Source organism: Perognathus longimembris, chromosome 13 (genome assembly GCF_023159225.1).
Source record: "Perognathus longimembris pacificus isolate PPM17 chromosome 13, ASM2315922v1, whole genome shotgun sequence".
NCBI classification, from domain to species: domain Eukaryota; kingdom Metazoa; phylum Chordata; class Mammalia; order Rodentia; family Heteromyidae; genus Perognathus; species Perognathus longimembris.
This window is the reverse complement of record NC_063173.1, coordinates 50,751,819-50,766,942: the sequence shown is the minus strand read 5'-3', so window position 1 is coordinate 50,766,942 and position 15,124 is coordinate 50,751,819.

Sequence of the window (15,124 nt, the reverse complement as noted above, 5' to 3'; positions counted from 1 at the left end):
TCTGCAAGTAAACACATTAAATGGCAAAAGACTTGGGCATGATAAATTATACTGGTCTCTAGACATCAACACAATAAAAAGAAGGATAAAAAGAAGGATATTCTTAGGAGAGGATCACAAAGGCTCAATACATTCATATGATCATATAAAATGATGTTTGTTAAAATGAACTTCAAGAAATGGAAATGAATTTTTTGTTTTTTTGCTTTTTGGGGTTGTTTTCCTTTGTCACTGTTTTTGTTTTCTGCACTTTCTGTCTAGTATGTAAGTTTATCTGTTTGAGGATGGTAAGAGTGAGCACAGAAGTGGTGGGACAAAAGTTGAATAAATGCAGAAGTGATACTCACTAGACAGAATGTTGAAAATAAACTGTACTCATTACCTGACTTATGTAGCTGTAACCCCTCTGTAAATCACTTTTACAATAACAATAAAAAATAAAGTAATGGAACTAATGTTTTCAAATGAAACACTAGTGGATAGCTTTCAACATATATGAAACTTAATATTGTTTTAAATTAAGGCTTTTTAAAATATGTGATAGCAGTCTTGGGACTTGTACTCAGTGGCTTGGGTACTGCCCTGAGACTTTTCTGCTTGATGATAACACTTGAGCCACAGCTCCAATATTAGTTTACTGGTGGACAATTGGAGATAAGACTCTCAGTGATGAGATCAGACACATTCAGGGTCATATGGCAGTAACCCCTCTGTATATCACCTTGACAACAAAATTAAATTTAAAAGGAGGAATCCCATTGACTTTCTTGTGTGCGCTGGCTTCAAACCACTATCCTCTGACTTCCACCTCCTGAGTAGCTACTATTATAGGCCAGAGCAAAGTCAGTGTCTTTGAAGGCTTTTATTATAAATAACTTACATTTATAGTAATTCATCTATAAAACTGAGATGACTACAATTTAGGATATGTTTATAAAGGTTGAACATGCAAATAATGTGCAATACCTGTATAACACAATAAATTTCAACTATCTAGGTGTCATAATGTAATGTGTCTAAATATATTGAAGCTTTCAACAGCTATGAATTTTTGTTAGAAGAAAACAAATATCTCTTCAAATAAAGCATGATTGTGTGTGTGTGTGTGTGTGTGTGTGTATGTATGTGTGTGTGTGCATTACTTGGCATGGGTGTCAATCTGAATAAGATACAGACTAAACCTGGAATGTATTTTTAAAGGACCACCAGATGGCCATTGATAACCAATGATTGATTCAAGCAATTTTGTGAACCTCTCCTGTCTTTTACATTACTATCTACGATGATATCAGAAATATTACTGATAACATTTTTGCAGAACTTTGTTATAAGCTCTAAAACATCCCATTCAACTTAAAATAATAATGATTTGAATTGCCATAAAAGTTGCAAGATAATCCATTACCTACAGAAACATATTCAAAATGAATTCTATTCATCATGACCAATTAAATATACCAGTCTTTAGTTCAATAACTCAGTTATGCTGGAAGATCTTGTGTACAGTTTCCTTTTCATCACAGAATATTCCCATGTAAAAATGTAAATGATTATCAATATGCAATAGTAAGTAAATAATGTTTCCTATATATATTTTGCTTTGTTCTGGTACTGGAGCTTGAACTCAAGATATGGGCATTTTTCTTAGCTTTTCTACTGAATTATGGCATGTTAACACTTGAGCCATACCACTACTTTCAACTTTTTCTGGTTAACTGAAGATAAGAGTCTCAAGACCTTTCCTGCCCAGGATGACTTTGAAACTCAATCCTTAGAATGTAGCCTTCTGTGTAACTAGGATCTCAGGTGTGAGCCATCAGTGTATGGTAAGGTTACCTATATTGTTATAAAACCAGAAAGAATATAAACTAATGAATAATTATATTAGGCCTCAATTAATTTTTTGCAAGATCATATTATCTTGGACTTGTGGTCATAATTAAATGCTTATTTCAAGTATATTTTAGATGATGGATCAATAAATAATTGGTCCATATAGAAAATATAAAATAGTAGCAAATTCCTCACATGTAGATATCTGAGGTAATGATTTTTTTTACTTTATCAATTTTGCTTCTCTAGGCATTTGCAACTTTACATTTTATAACTTACAGGTAAATTGTACACATTCAACTTCTAATTTTCTTCAAAATCGCAAAATCATTGAACTTAATCTTAAATTTAACCCATGATCAGCTCTCTATGCTAAACATTTTACATTTATTTCTATGAAGTTAGTAGAATTTTATGTTCACATTTTTGAATAAATGACATAATACATTCAAATTTTATCTTAGGAAATATAGGACCCCATATTTCTGTAATATAAAGAATGTCACTAAAAATATCATTGATATATTTAACTTAATCATGTCAGATACAAATTGCTGTTCCCTAGTGAATGTGTTATAATTCAGAGTCTAAACATTCCTACAGTGACAACAAAGGAGGATATTCTTAGAAGAGGATCACAAAGCTTCAAGAGCTGTTTGCATATGATCATATAAGAAATGACATTGGTTGAAGTGAACTCCAAGAAGTGGAAACAAGAGATTTTTCATTTTATTTTTGTGTTATTTGATATTGTTGTTGTTTTTCCCCCTTTGTCAGTGTTTTTTATTTTTTTTTCATTCTTTTTGTCTTCTATGTAAGTTTATCAGTTTGGGGGAAGGTTAGAGGTAGCACAGAAACAGTGGGACAAAGGGTAAACTTTTCAGCAGTGATACTCACTAGACACCATGTTGATAATAAACTCTCCAACTTGTGGTACAGTGGGGTCGGGAGGGAAAACATTGGGAGAAAATGAGGGAAGAGGTGACACTTCAAAAACAAATGTACTCATTATCTGATGTATGTAATCTAACCCTTTGTACATCACCTTTACAATAAAATAAATTCAAAAAGAAAGATGCGAGTTGAGGGGAAGACAGTGGAGGAGCAGCAGAGCCCTAGCTGAGCTCCCTCAAACATCGCAGTTTTCCCATCCCAGAGAAACTTTTACGCCTAGAAAGTACAGGGATTCTGGCCAGGAAGGAAAAATCGACTTTGCTGGCCTGAAAACACAGATTTGAGCTCAGGGCAGTGACCCACCGGCACTCCAGTGCACAGCGCCGGCACAGCGCCCCACACTTCATGCACCTAAACCACACCACTGGCGACCAGGGAAAAATCCTCCAGACGGCGGCAGACACACGCGGATCGCAGGCTGAGCACGGACAGACCAAAATTGCAGAGAAAGCGTGAGTACCCCACAAAAGACATTCTCACTCGTGCCCACAGAGCAGCTCCTTCCCCCACCGCCAGAGCAAAGTGCCATCTATGACACTGGCATAGGGACAGACCAGATGGAACTAAAGTGGGTCTGGGGAAAGCAAGGACAAAGTGGCCATCTTTGAAAAGGGCAAGAGGGACCAATCAGTGAGAGCCAGCTCCCCCCAGGAGAACGCCACCTGCCCTAGTTGAAGGCTTGTTCTGGGCTGCAGCTCACACACTCAGAGTTGCCGGCCCTCCCGTCCAGAATTTCTAAATTAAAACTGAAAGTGGCGAGCAGCTACCAGTGGCACAGAGCAACCAGATGAGAGAACAAACAGTTCCAGAGACAGATAATCTGTCCCGTCACAGTGGAAGCCCAACTCCCAGCCCGAAATGGAGCTGAATTCCATAGCCAGCTCCACCCAGGCGGCCACCCCGTCCAGCAGGGAGGAACCTCCCCCAGGCAAGTGTCTCTTAGCCAGGTAAACAAGGCCAGAGGTGCCCCGCCCTGATGAGTCCACAGCCTATTCATAGCCAGGCATTAAAGGCAGTGGCCCCACAGCAGACAGAAGGAGCCACGGTTCCCAACTCTGTTCACGTCCCCATCTACAGAGGACGCCCAAGGCCTACCTGCAAGCTGTACAAACCACAGAGCCCCAGGATTTCACTAACAGGGGAGGAGGGTCAGAACAGATCCACCCCCTACAAACTGAAACCAAGTCAAACCAGCCAAGCAGCAAAATAGACTGCAGACCATCGCAAGGAAACCAGAGTCTGTAGAAAGCCTGCCCAAACAAGGAAGACTCCTTTTTTTTTTTTTTCAAAACATTTTTGAAGCTTTTTTTCTTTTCATTTCTGAAACATCATTGTTTTTTTGGTTCTCCATTTTTACTTGTTCGTTTTATCAAGTTTTTTTTTTGTTGTTGTTCATTTTACTGTTTTTTTAATCTTTTTTTAAAATTACTTTTCCCTGTTTTGTGAATTTGTCTTCCAGTATTTTTTCTTTATTTCTCTCTTCTCATTCTTTTTCTTTAAAAATTTACATTCCTATGAATAACTCTACTACTCTTTTCTGCTAACACTCTGTTGACTATCATTGTAACCTTGTTCTTTCTACTGATTCTACTCTTCTCCACATTTCCATGTCACTGAAACTAAACCAAATCATCACCCCCACCATACACTTTCCTCTATTCTCTTTACTATCTCTAACTTACCCTCCTGATTTATGTCCAGGACCTCCAGATTCCATTGATGCCTGGTTATTGCATAGAGGGTATCTCTGCTCAAACAGAGTGAATCAAAGGGGTTCAAAAACAAAGCCATTCAATCCAAAAAGAACTTAATATAAGGACAAAAAATGCGCATAGGGGGGTAACAGTAAATAAATAACTACTGAATACAGGGCTCAGGAGTGGTTGTTCTATCAAAATTGTATTCTTTAGGAACACCAAGTGTAACTTTATATACAGGTATACAAGTTATCTATATATAATCGTGAACTTCTAAGATTTACACAACAGTACTTGGTATGGTCTGCTTTGGGTCTTAAATGGTGCTCACAAGTGCTTGTAGATTGGTATTCCCAATCCAAATGGGCAGAAGAAACACAAGAAAGATGGCAAACAATAAAGGCTCATCTCCCACTCAAAACAAGCAGGAAGCAGAGCAGTCAATCAAAGGCATAAAAGAGAACCCTAAAAGTGTTCTACAAAGTCTACTGATAAATATGATAAATGAAAACTTTAAATCTCTTCAGTCAACTATTCTAGAGTGTGAGGAGGCAAAGCAAAAATTAATGGAGAATATCACGGCCTCCACAAATAGAAAAATAATTGAACTTCAAGAGTCAAACAAAAAGATAGTTACCCAGCTAAAAGATTTGAGAGACAACACTCAAAACCAAATCAGTGAAGTAAATGAAGTAAAGAAGTCCATGAAGGACCTAACAGATAACTATAGCAAGGACATGGAGATTATCAGGAAAGTCCAGTCAGAAGGAAAAGAGATTCAAAATCAAGTAGCTAGCCTACAGTCCCGGCTAACTGAAGCAGAGGATCGAATCTCAGGAGCTGAAGATACCCTAGAATCTATGGAGAAAAATTAAAAAAATCAATACAAAACTAACCCAATCGACAAAACAGATCGCCACAGGTGATTCATGATACAATCAGGCAGCCCAATTTAAGGATAATAGATGTTGAGGAAAACCTGGAGAAGGAAGTTAATGGAATAGGCAACCTATTTAACAGAATATTAGCTGAGAACTTCCCAAATATCCAGAAGGGTAGGCCTATAGAGATACAAGAAGCATTTACAACCCCAAACCGACCAGACCAGAATAGGACATGCCACCGACACATTGTGATCAAAACAGGATCAGTAGAGTTCAAGGAAAGAATCCTTAAAGCTGTTAGGGAGAAGAAAACAATCACATATAAAGGAAAATCAATCAGAATTACCCCAGACTTCTCAGCAGAGACCATGAAAGCAAAGAGAACCTGGAATGAGGTATGCCAATCCCTAAATAAAATTAACTACCAAGCAGGAATAGTGTACCCAGCTAAACTCTCATTCATAGCTGAAGGTCAAATAACAGTCTTCCATAGTAAGGAAAAACTGAAACAATATATCTCCACCAAACCAGATTTACAAAATATCCTCAAAGATGTACTATACAGGGAAAATAATCAAGATCCCAATGCAGACAGAGAAATGAACCCTAAATAGTAAACCAGAATATCAGATCAACAAATGGGAAGACTCAGCCTTTAACAAGATAGGGATAATGAAAGGAACAAATGATCAGCTCTCAATCCTAACTCTCAACTTTAATGGACTTAATTCGCCAATCAAATGACATAGGCTCATAAGTTGGATCAAAAATCAAGACCCATCTTTCTGCTGCCTCCAAGAGACACATCTATCCAGCAAAAGTAAATATCTTCTAAAAGTGAAAGGCTGGAATCAAATCTATCAAGCAAATGGCCCCCATAAGCAGGCTGGAGTTGCAATCCTAGGATAAGACAAAATTGACTTCAAATTAAAAAAGGTAAGAAGAGATAAAGAAGGTTACTACATACTAGTAAAGGGATCTCTCCTACAGGAAGATGTAACCATTATAAATATCTACACACCAAATACAGGAGCACCCCACTTCATCAAACAAACACTACTGACTCTAAAAACACTCATAGACCCAAACACATTGATAGTTGGGGACTTTAACACTCCACTATCACCTCGGGACAGATCAACACGCCAAAAACTGAACAAAGAAACCACAGAACTAAACAATTGCATAGACCAACTAGACTTAATCGACATCTACGGAATATTCCACCCTGCAACAACAGAATACACACTCTTCTCAGCGGCAAAAAAAACATTCTTCAAAATACATCACATCTTAGGGCACAAAGAAAACTGTACAAATTCAGAAGTATCAAAACCATTCCCTGCATTCTCTCAGACCACAATGTAATAAAATTAGAACTCAACTCAAACAGCCACCACAGAAAATCCTACAGTTCATGGAGACTAAACAACACACTGCTTAACCATCAGTGGGTCATTGAAGAAATTAAAATGGAAATTCAAATGTTTATGAAACTCAACCAAGATGAGGACAAAAAGTACCAGCTCCTTTGGCACACAGAAAGGCAGTACTCAGAGGAAAATTTATATCTCTGAGTGCATGCACCAACAAACTGGAGAAACAGCAACTCAATCATTTAAGAAAGCACCTTACTTTCCTTGAGAGAGAACAACAAGCCAAACAAACCCCAAGTCAATAGATGCAAGCAAATAATTAAAATCAAATCAGAATTAAATCAATCGGAGACGAAAGAAACCATTGAAAGAATCAACAAAACAAAGAGTTTGTTCTTTGAAAAAAATCAACAAGATAGACAAATCCCTAGCAAACCTGACCAAAAAATGAAGGCAGCACACTCAAATAAACAACATAAGAGATGAAACAGGTAGCATCACCACTGAAACAACCGAAATTTAGACAATACTAAGGGACTATTTTGCAAACCTTTATGCCAGCAAATTAGAGAACTTGGAAGAAGTGGGTGATTTCCTAGAAAAAATTCATATCCCCAAACTCAACCATGAAGATTTAAACCTTCTAAACAGATCATATTTAGTACTGAAATAGAAATGGCAATAAGTGATCTCCCATCCAAGAAAAGCCCAGGTCCAGACGAATTCTTAGCAGAATTCTATAAAGCCTTCAAAACAAAACTCATACCAATATTTCTCAAACTCTTCAATAAAATTGAAAGAGAACATTCACTACCAGACACCTTCTATGAAGGCAGTATAACCCTCATCCCAAAACTAGGCAGGGACTCATCATGGAAAGAGGACTATAGACCGATTTCTTGATGAACATAGATGCAAAAATTCTCAACAAAATTCTGGCCAATCGACTTCAACAGGTCATCAAAGTAATCATACACCACGATCAAACTGGATTCATCCCAGGGATGCAAAGCTGGTTTAATATATGCAAGTCAATTAATGTAATCCACCACATCAACCAGAGCAAGGTAAAGCACCACATGGTTTTATCACTGGATGCAGAAAAGGTGTTTGATAAAATCCAGCACCCATTTATGCTAAAAGCCTTGGAAAAACTGCGATTCCAGGGAATATTCCTGAATATAATCAAGCCAGTTTATGACAAATCAACAGCAAGCATAACTCTAAATGGTGAAAAACTAAAGCCATTCACTTTAAAAAAAAGGAACAAGACAGGGATGTCCACTCTCTCCTCTGCTCTTCAACATAGTACTAGAATTCCTAGCCAGAGCAATTAGGCAAGAAGAAAATCTAAAGGGGATCCAAATAGGAAAAGATGAAGTTAAACTTTCTCTCTTCACAGATGACCTGATCCTATACCTGAAGAAACCCATAGACTCTACCCCCAAGCTACTAGAGCTGATCTAAAACTTTGGCAAAGTCGCAGGAGATAAAATAAACCCTCAAAGATCAATGGCCGTTCACTATGCTAATGACCCAATGACCAAGGCTGAAATCAGGAAAGTAACTCCTTTTGCAATAGCCTCAAATAACATAAAATAACTAGGAATAACCTTAACCAAAGAAGTGAGAGACCTCTTTGATGAGAACTTTAAAAACATGAAAAACGAAATTAAGGCAGAACTAAGGAAATGGAAAAACCTTCCATGCTCCTGGATTGGGAGAATTAATATAATCAAAATGGCAATATTGCCAAAGGCTATCTACAAACTCAATGCAATACCCATTAATATTCCAACACCATTTCATTTTTTAATGAAATAGAGGAAGCAATCCAGAAATTCATATGGAACAATAAGAGACCTAGAATAGCAAAAACAATCCTAAGCAGAAAGAACGGTGCTGGAGGAATTACAATACCCAACTTCAAGCTGTATTATAAAGGTATAGTAATAAAAATAGCTTGATATTGGCACCGGAACAGGCCTGAAGACCAATGGAACAGAACTGAAGACCCAGAAATGAACCCACAGAACTATGCCTACTTAATCTTTGATTAAGGAGCTAAAACAATAGTTTGGAAGAAAGATAGCTTCTTTAACAAATGGTGTTGGCAAAACTGGTTCAACACATGCAACAAACTGAAACTAGATCCTTATATATCACCCTGCACCAAAATCAATTCCAAATGGATCAAAGACCTCGAAATCAAAACAGACACCCTGGAAACACTAATGGAGGGAGTAGGAGAAACACTTGGCCTCCTTGGCGCACGATGGAACTTCCTTAACAAAGACCCAGAATGGCTACAAATCAAAGAAAGTTTGGACAAATGGGACTGCATCAAACTGCAGAGCTTCTGTAGGGCAAAGGACATAGCTCGCAAGATAAACAAAAAGACCACAGATTGGGAGAAGATCTTTACCGACCATTCAACGGATAAAGGCCTCATATCTAACATATATGCAGAACTAAAAAAATTACCTTCATCCAAAACAAAACCGCAAAGAACCAATAGCCCCCTCATCAAGTGGGCTAAAGACTGAAAAAGAGACTTCTCTGATGAGGAAATGAGAATGGCCAAAAGACATATGAAAAAGTGCTCTACATCACTGGGTATAAAACAAATGCAAATCAAAACAACATTGAGATTCCATCTCACCTTAGTAAGAATGTCCTATATCAAGAAAACTAACAATGACAAATGTTGGAGGGGATGTGGCCAAAAGGGAACCCTATTTCATTGCTGGTGGGAATATAAACTGGTTCAGCCACTCTGGCAAGAGGTATGGAGATTCCTCAGAAGGCTAAATATAGAACTCCCCTATGACCCAGCAGCCCCCCTTTTGGGTATCTATCCAAAAGACCACAAACAAAATCACACTAAAGCCACCAGCACAACAATGTTCATCTCAGCACAATTTGTCATAGCTAGAATCTGGAACCAACCCAGATGCCCCTCAGTAGACGAATGGATCAGGAAAATGTGGTACATATACACAATGGAATTTTATGCCTCTATCAGAAAGAATGACATTGCCCCATTTGTAAGGAAATGGAAGGACTTGGAAAAACTTATACCAAGTGAAGTGAGCCAGACCCAAAGAATCATGGACTCTATGGTCTCCCTTATTGGGAATAATTAGCACAGGTTTAGGCAAGTCACAGCAGAGGATCACAAGAGCCCAATAGCTATACCCTTATGAACACATAAGATGATGCTTAGTGAAATGAACTCCATCGTATGGAAACGATTGTTATATCACAGTTGTAAATACTTTCAATGTGCCATGTGTAACTGCAGCTTCAATTATTGATGATCTTCTTGTATCCTGTGGTTTTACCTACACTATTTTCGTATCTTATCTGAGTATATTGGAAACCGTGTATACTGGTTTTAGAACTAGGAAATTGAAAGGGAATCCCAAATTGAGAGACACGGGGTAAAAAAAAGAAAAACAACTACAAAAGCAAAAATTGCAAAACTGGTTGGTGTAAATGAACTGAACAACTTGGAGGGGGCGGGAGAGAAAGGGCGAGGGGGAAAGGGGAACAGTGGACGACGTAACAAACAGTACAAGAATTGTATCCAATTACTAATGTATGAAACTGTAACCTCCCTGTAATTCAGTTTGATAATAAATAAAAGAAAGAAAAAAAAAGAAAGATGCATTTACTTCTATGTAGTTTGCGATTTATTTTAGCATCCTTTAATGTACTTTGATAAAAATTGATATCAGAGAAACATATTTCCAGGTACGCATTATGATGTGCACAATATTTCATAATCAATTTTAGTGACAAACACTATACTTCCCACCATATGATGTAAATTAACTTAAATAAATGAGAACATTTTAACTTGCTAGATCTTTATTTTCCTTATCCTAAGTGAACAGAAATTTTACTTCTCCAAGTAATTTTTAATATCTAATATTCAGATATAAGTACTCATATCTATGATCTTGACTCTTTATCAAATCCGTATACTTTATTCATTCCATAATCATTTAACTTGGATAAATTTGTTTCTAAACCCATGCCAGACTTAACATTCTTTTTTTGTTTGTTTTTGTTTTTTTAATTTTAAAATCATTTTCTTTAAAAAATAATTATTATTTATTTTTAAAGTGAGGTACAGATTGGTTACAGTTTCATACGTAAGGCCGTGGTACATTTTTTGTACTATTTGTTACCTCCTCCCTCACTCCCCCCTCCCCCCTCCCCCTTTCCTTCTCCCCCCATGACATGACTTGTTTAGTTGCTTTACACCAAATGGTTTTGCAAGTATTGCTTTTGGAGTCATTTGTCTTTTTGTCCTTTTTCTCTCGATTTTGATATTCCCTTTTACTTCCCTAGTTCTAATACCAGTATATACAGTATCCAGGTTACTCAGGTGAGATACAGCGATAGCACGGTGACAATCACAGGAAGGGGATACAAAAGGATCATCAACAAAAGAAGCTACGGTTTCACATGGCATCAATGTTCTTTTTTAACATTTATTTTTTTTGTCAAAGTGAGCTACAGAGGGGTTACAGTTTCATCTGCAATACAGTGAGTACATTTCTTATCCAATTTGTTACCTCCTCCCTCATTTCCCCCCACGTCCTCCTTCCTTCCTTCCCTCTCCCCCCATGAATTGTACAGTTGGTTTACATCATGAAGTTTTATAAGTATTTCTGTTGCATTGGTTTGTCTTTTTGTCTTTTATCTCCCGATTTTGGTATTCCTTTTCCCTTTTCTAATTCCAATACACATATATACAATATCCAGGTTATTAAAACCGGTTACAGTGCTATCAGAGGTGGATGCCCCTCAGTAGATGAGTGGATCAAGAAAATGAGGTACCTATACACAATGAAATTCTATGCCTCTCTCAGAGAGAATGACACCACCCCATTCATAAGGAAATGAAAGGACTTGGAAAAAAATCATACTAAGTGAAGTAAGCCAGACTCATAGAAACTTGGACTCTATCATTCCCCTCTTAGGGAATAACTAGTACACGTCTAGGATAGTCCTAGGAAGAGATTACCATAGCTCAAGAGCTATGGGCAATACGAACACATAAGATGATCATAAGTGAAATGAATGTCAAGTTATAAAAACAAGTGGTATATTACTGTTGTAGTTACTTCCAACACACCATGTGAAACTATGTACTTCGTTTTTTGTTATTTAGTTTTGTTCTTTTTTTTTTCATATTCCCTTCACGTGGTTTTACCCCTGATAGTGCAGACTCAATATTCTTATTCATTGTATGTTGTGAAAAACTTTGTACCTTTGTTTGTTATGTAGCTGTTACAGATATGTATTATGTTACTTTAAAATTTGCATGTGTTATGTGCTGGAGCTAGGGCTGAATGCCGTTCTTTATTTTTCAAAGCTGGCCCTCTAACACTTGAGCCACAGCTCTCCTTTCAGTGTTTTGGTAGATGAGTAGAGATTCAGTGCCCATCTGTGTTTGGATTGTAATGCTCAGATATCAGCCTCCTAAGTAGGACTATAGACAAGAGACACCAGTGCCAGGCAATTTAAATTTTATTAACATGAGATGTCATCATTAACCTGTACTGGTCTCTGGCTTTAGATTTCGTTCAATTAGCATTTGGAGTGAAAATTATTGCAAGTGAAGATTGCTAATAGAAATAGAAATTGCTAATGATTCACTTGGCGATTCAGCTAGAAATGACATTGTCCCAGAATACTAAGTGCTCATGACTGATTTCACATGAAATTCTGCATGTTGCCTCTAGTTGCACACTTGCAAAAAACAAGGTGCCGGGCCCAGTCCATTACTGTACACACATTCCCATACACAGTCTGGAGGTTGATGAGGCCCATGGGCTAGTGAGGGTAAGAGAAGGAAGACTTAACTGAGGGGACCAGAACCAATTTAGCAGCCTGAGAACTCTGTTTAGATTTTCAATGAGAGGAAAATAAAATTCTCTTTACTTAAGTACATTAATATTTAGATTACTTAGTTTTTTTGTTAAGTCATATGTACTTGTAATGTTTTCAAGGCCCATATTTTAATAATCACACAAAAAAGTAGAACAGATGCTGAAATTTTGTGGTTGAAATAGTATGGCTTTTTTTTGTTTTTTGTTTTTTGTTTTTCAGCAAACTCCTTGAGTGGCAGGTAGAATGGTTTAGTTCAATTAGAAAGTTATGTGGGAAAATGGTTTATCCCTAGGGTAGACAATAGGTAGTACTTAAAAGGACATTTATAGTTCTAACATCAGAATATATTTGAGAAGTTAGTTAGCTTCTTTTCCAAATAAATAAAATAATCAAATCTTAAGCCTCATTTTCTTCTAATTTTTATTCGTCTGATAATGGTGAGTATAAGATATAACTTGTAAATTTGCAATTAATAAATTTACTTCTCTAGTGCATATTTTTCAAATACCTTTATATTTAGCATCAATAAATACTTTTTGATCCAGAATAGTAAGCATAATCAATTCTTTACAATGGATAATACTGTGGTTCATATAGAGATTTTTACAATTGGAATTTAATAATTTAAAAATCTTATGAGATCACCACACAATGTATTTTATTGCAGAAGGCTGTTTAGGAAAGATTTTCATTGTTGTCATTATCTTCATTTTATTATTACAATTTATTAAGTGATTATTAAGTCTTGAGCACATATTTATGCATTCTGTATATGTATATCATATCTAAGAATAACATGTTGTAAGAGCAGAATTTTTACATAGATCCTAATCACCATAAAAATGGGTGTTACTGAAAGTGGCTTTAATTCTAACCTCCTAATATTAAAAGGGTTACTTCCTATTTCTATTGCATTAGTCTCTAAACTTAAATTGGAATGAATGTGTGAATGAACTGAATTAGGATTAAAGTATTGAGGGTAGTAAATTGGAAGAGAAATTTTTCTATAATCTTCATATGAAATTCTATTTTACTAATACAATACAATTTTTAGATACTTATCTGTGGTATCTTATTATGTCAGATACATTTGTTTAAGACAGGGAGTTTATTTCTCATTTTCTCATATAATTTATATTTTCCTGTTACAAAGTACATGTGCATATGATGAGAAAATCCTGGACTGTGTTGGTACCCACATACATTTGCACAATGCTAAAATCAGGGTAAAGTTTCTCCTCAAACATTTATTTCTTTATGGTGATAGGTTCCAAGTTGTTTTTTGAAAAGGACAGTAAAGTCTAATTACATATAGTCACTCTACAGTGAAATGATGGACAAATGCTTCTTCCTTGTAACTAACCAAAACTTAGTAGCCACTACCCTATCACTCTCAGTCCTCGAGACTCCCCAGCTTTTATTCAGAACCACTCAAATCTCAGTACTGTGATATCATGCTACTTCATCTCTACACTCTGTGAAGCAAATTCCAATTATTGGATTACGAATGATGACTGATTTTAAATATTTTAAAATATTTATTTTTATATAGAATATTATAAGGGTCAAAGTATTTTGGCAGTCCTGGAAAATAGTGATACTCACAGACAATATGTTGGAAATTAACTGCACAATTGAAAATGTGGGGGTAGGTTAAGGGTAGGAAAGGTGGGACAAAAATGAGGGAGGAGGCAACAAGTATGAAAAGAAATGTACTCACTATCTTACATATGTAACTGTAATCCCTCTGTATATCACCTTGACAATAAAATTTAAATTAAAATATCCTAAAGCTCTGCATACATTGTAACTACCTCTCTATTTAATAGCACTTTAATAGCCAACATCTTGGTTAATATACAGAGTTACTGGTTCTTTGCATGTGGTTATAATTTTTATCCTCTTACTGAAGTGACACACCACAGAAAGGGACAGTGATCTAGCTCATATCGAAAACAGTTGAAACTCAGAAAAAGTTGAGGAAACTTCCATAGCTGTTGCAAATTCCCAATGCTAACCTGCTTGCAGTGATGAACCTGCACAACAATAAACAGGTGAGGCAAATTTAATCCAAAAGTAGAGCTCGGGATCTGAACAGGTTTTTCATATGTTTTGCACAATGCCAACGAAAGAACAAATTTGACTTCTTACTAGTAATCTATCCCTTAAGTTAGTTCATCCAGTTTTATAGTCCGATATGGTACAGTTTGCACAAAGCTGTAGAGCCTCTCAGAAGAAATTTATAATCTATTTCTAAAGACTAGTAAAGGTAATGATTAAAAACAATAAACACAATCCTATATACCTTCACATGAACATGCATACATAAAAAGGAAATAAATTAATTCAGCAAAAAGCTGTGAATAGATGTTAGTGATTTAGGTCAATCACAGAGATTAAGTTGTGGTTGGTGCTCCGTTTATATAATAAATCTTTATTTTGTATGTGGCTATTCTGACCCAAACTGTATTTT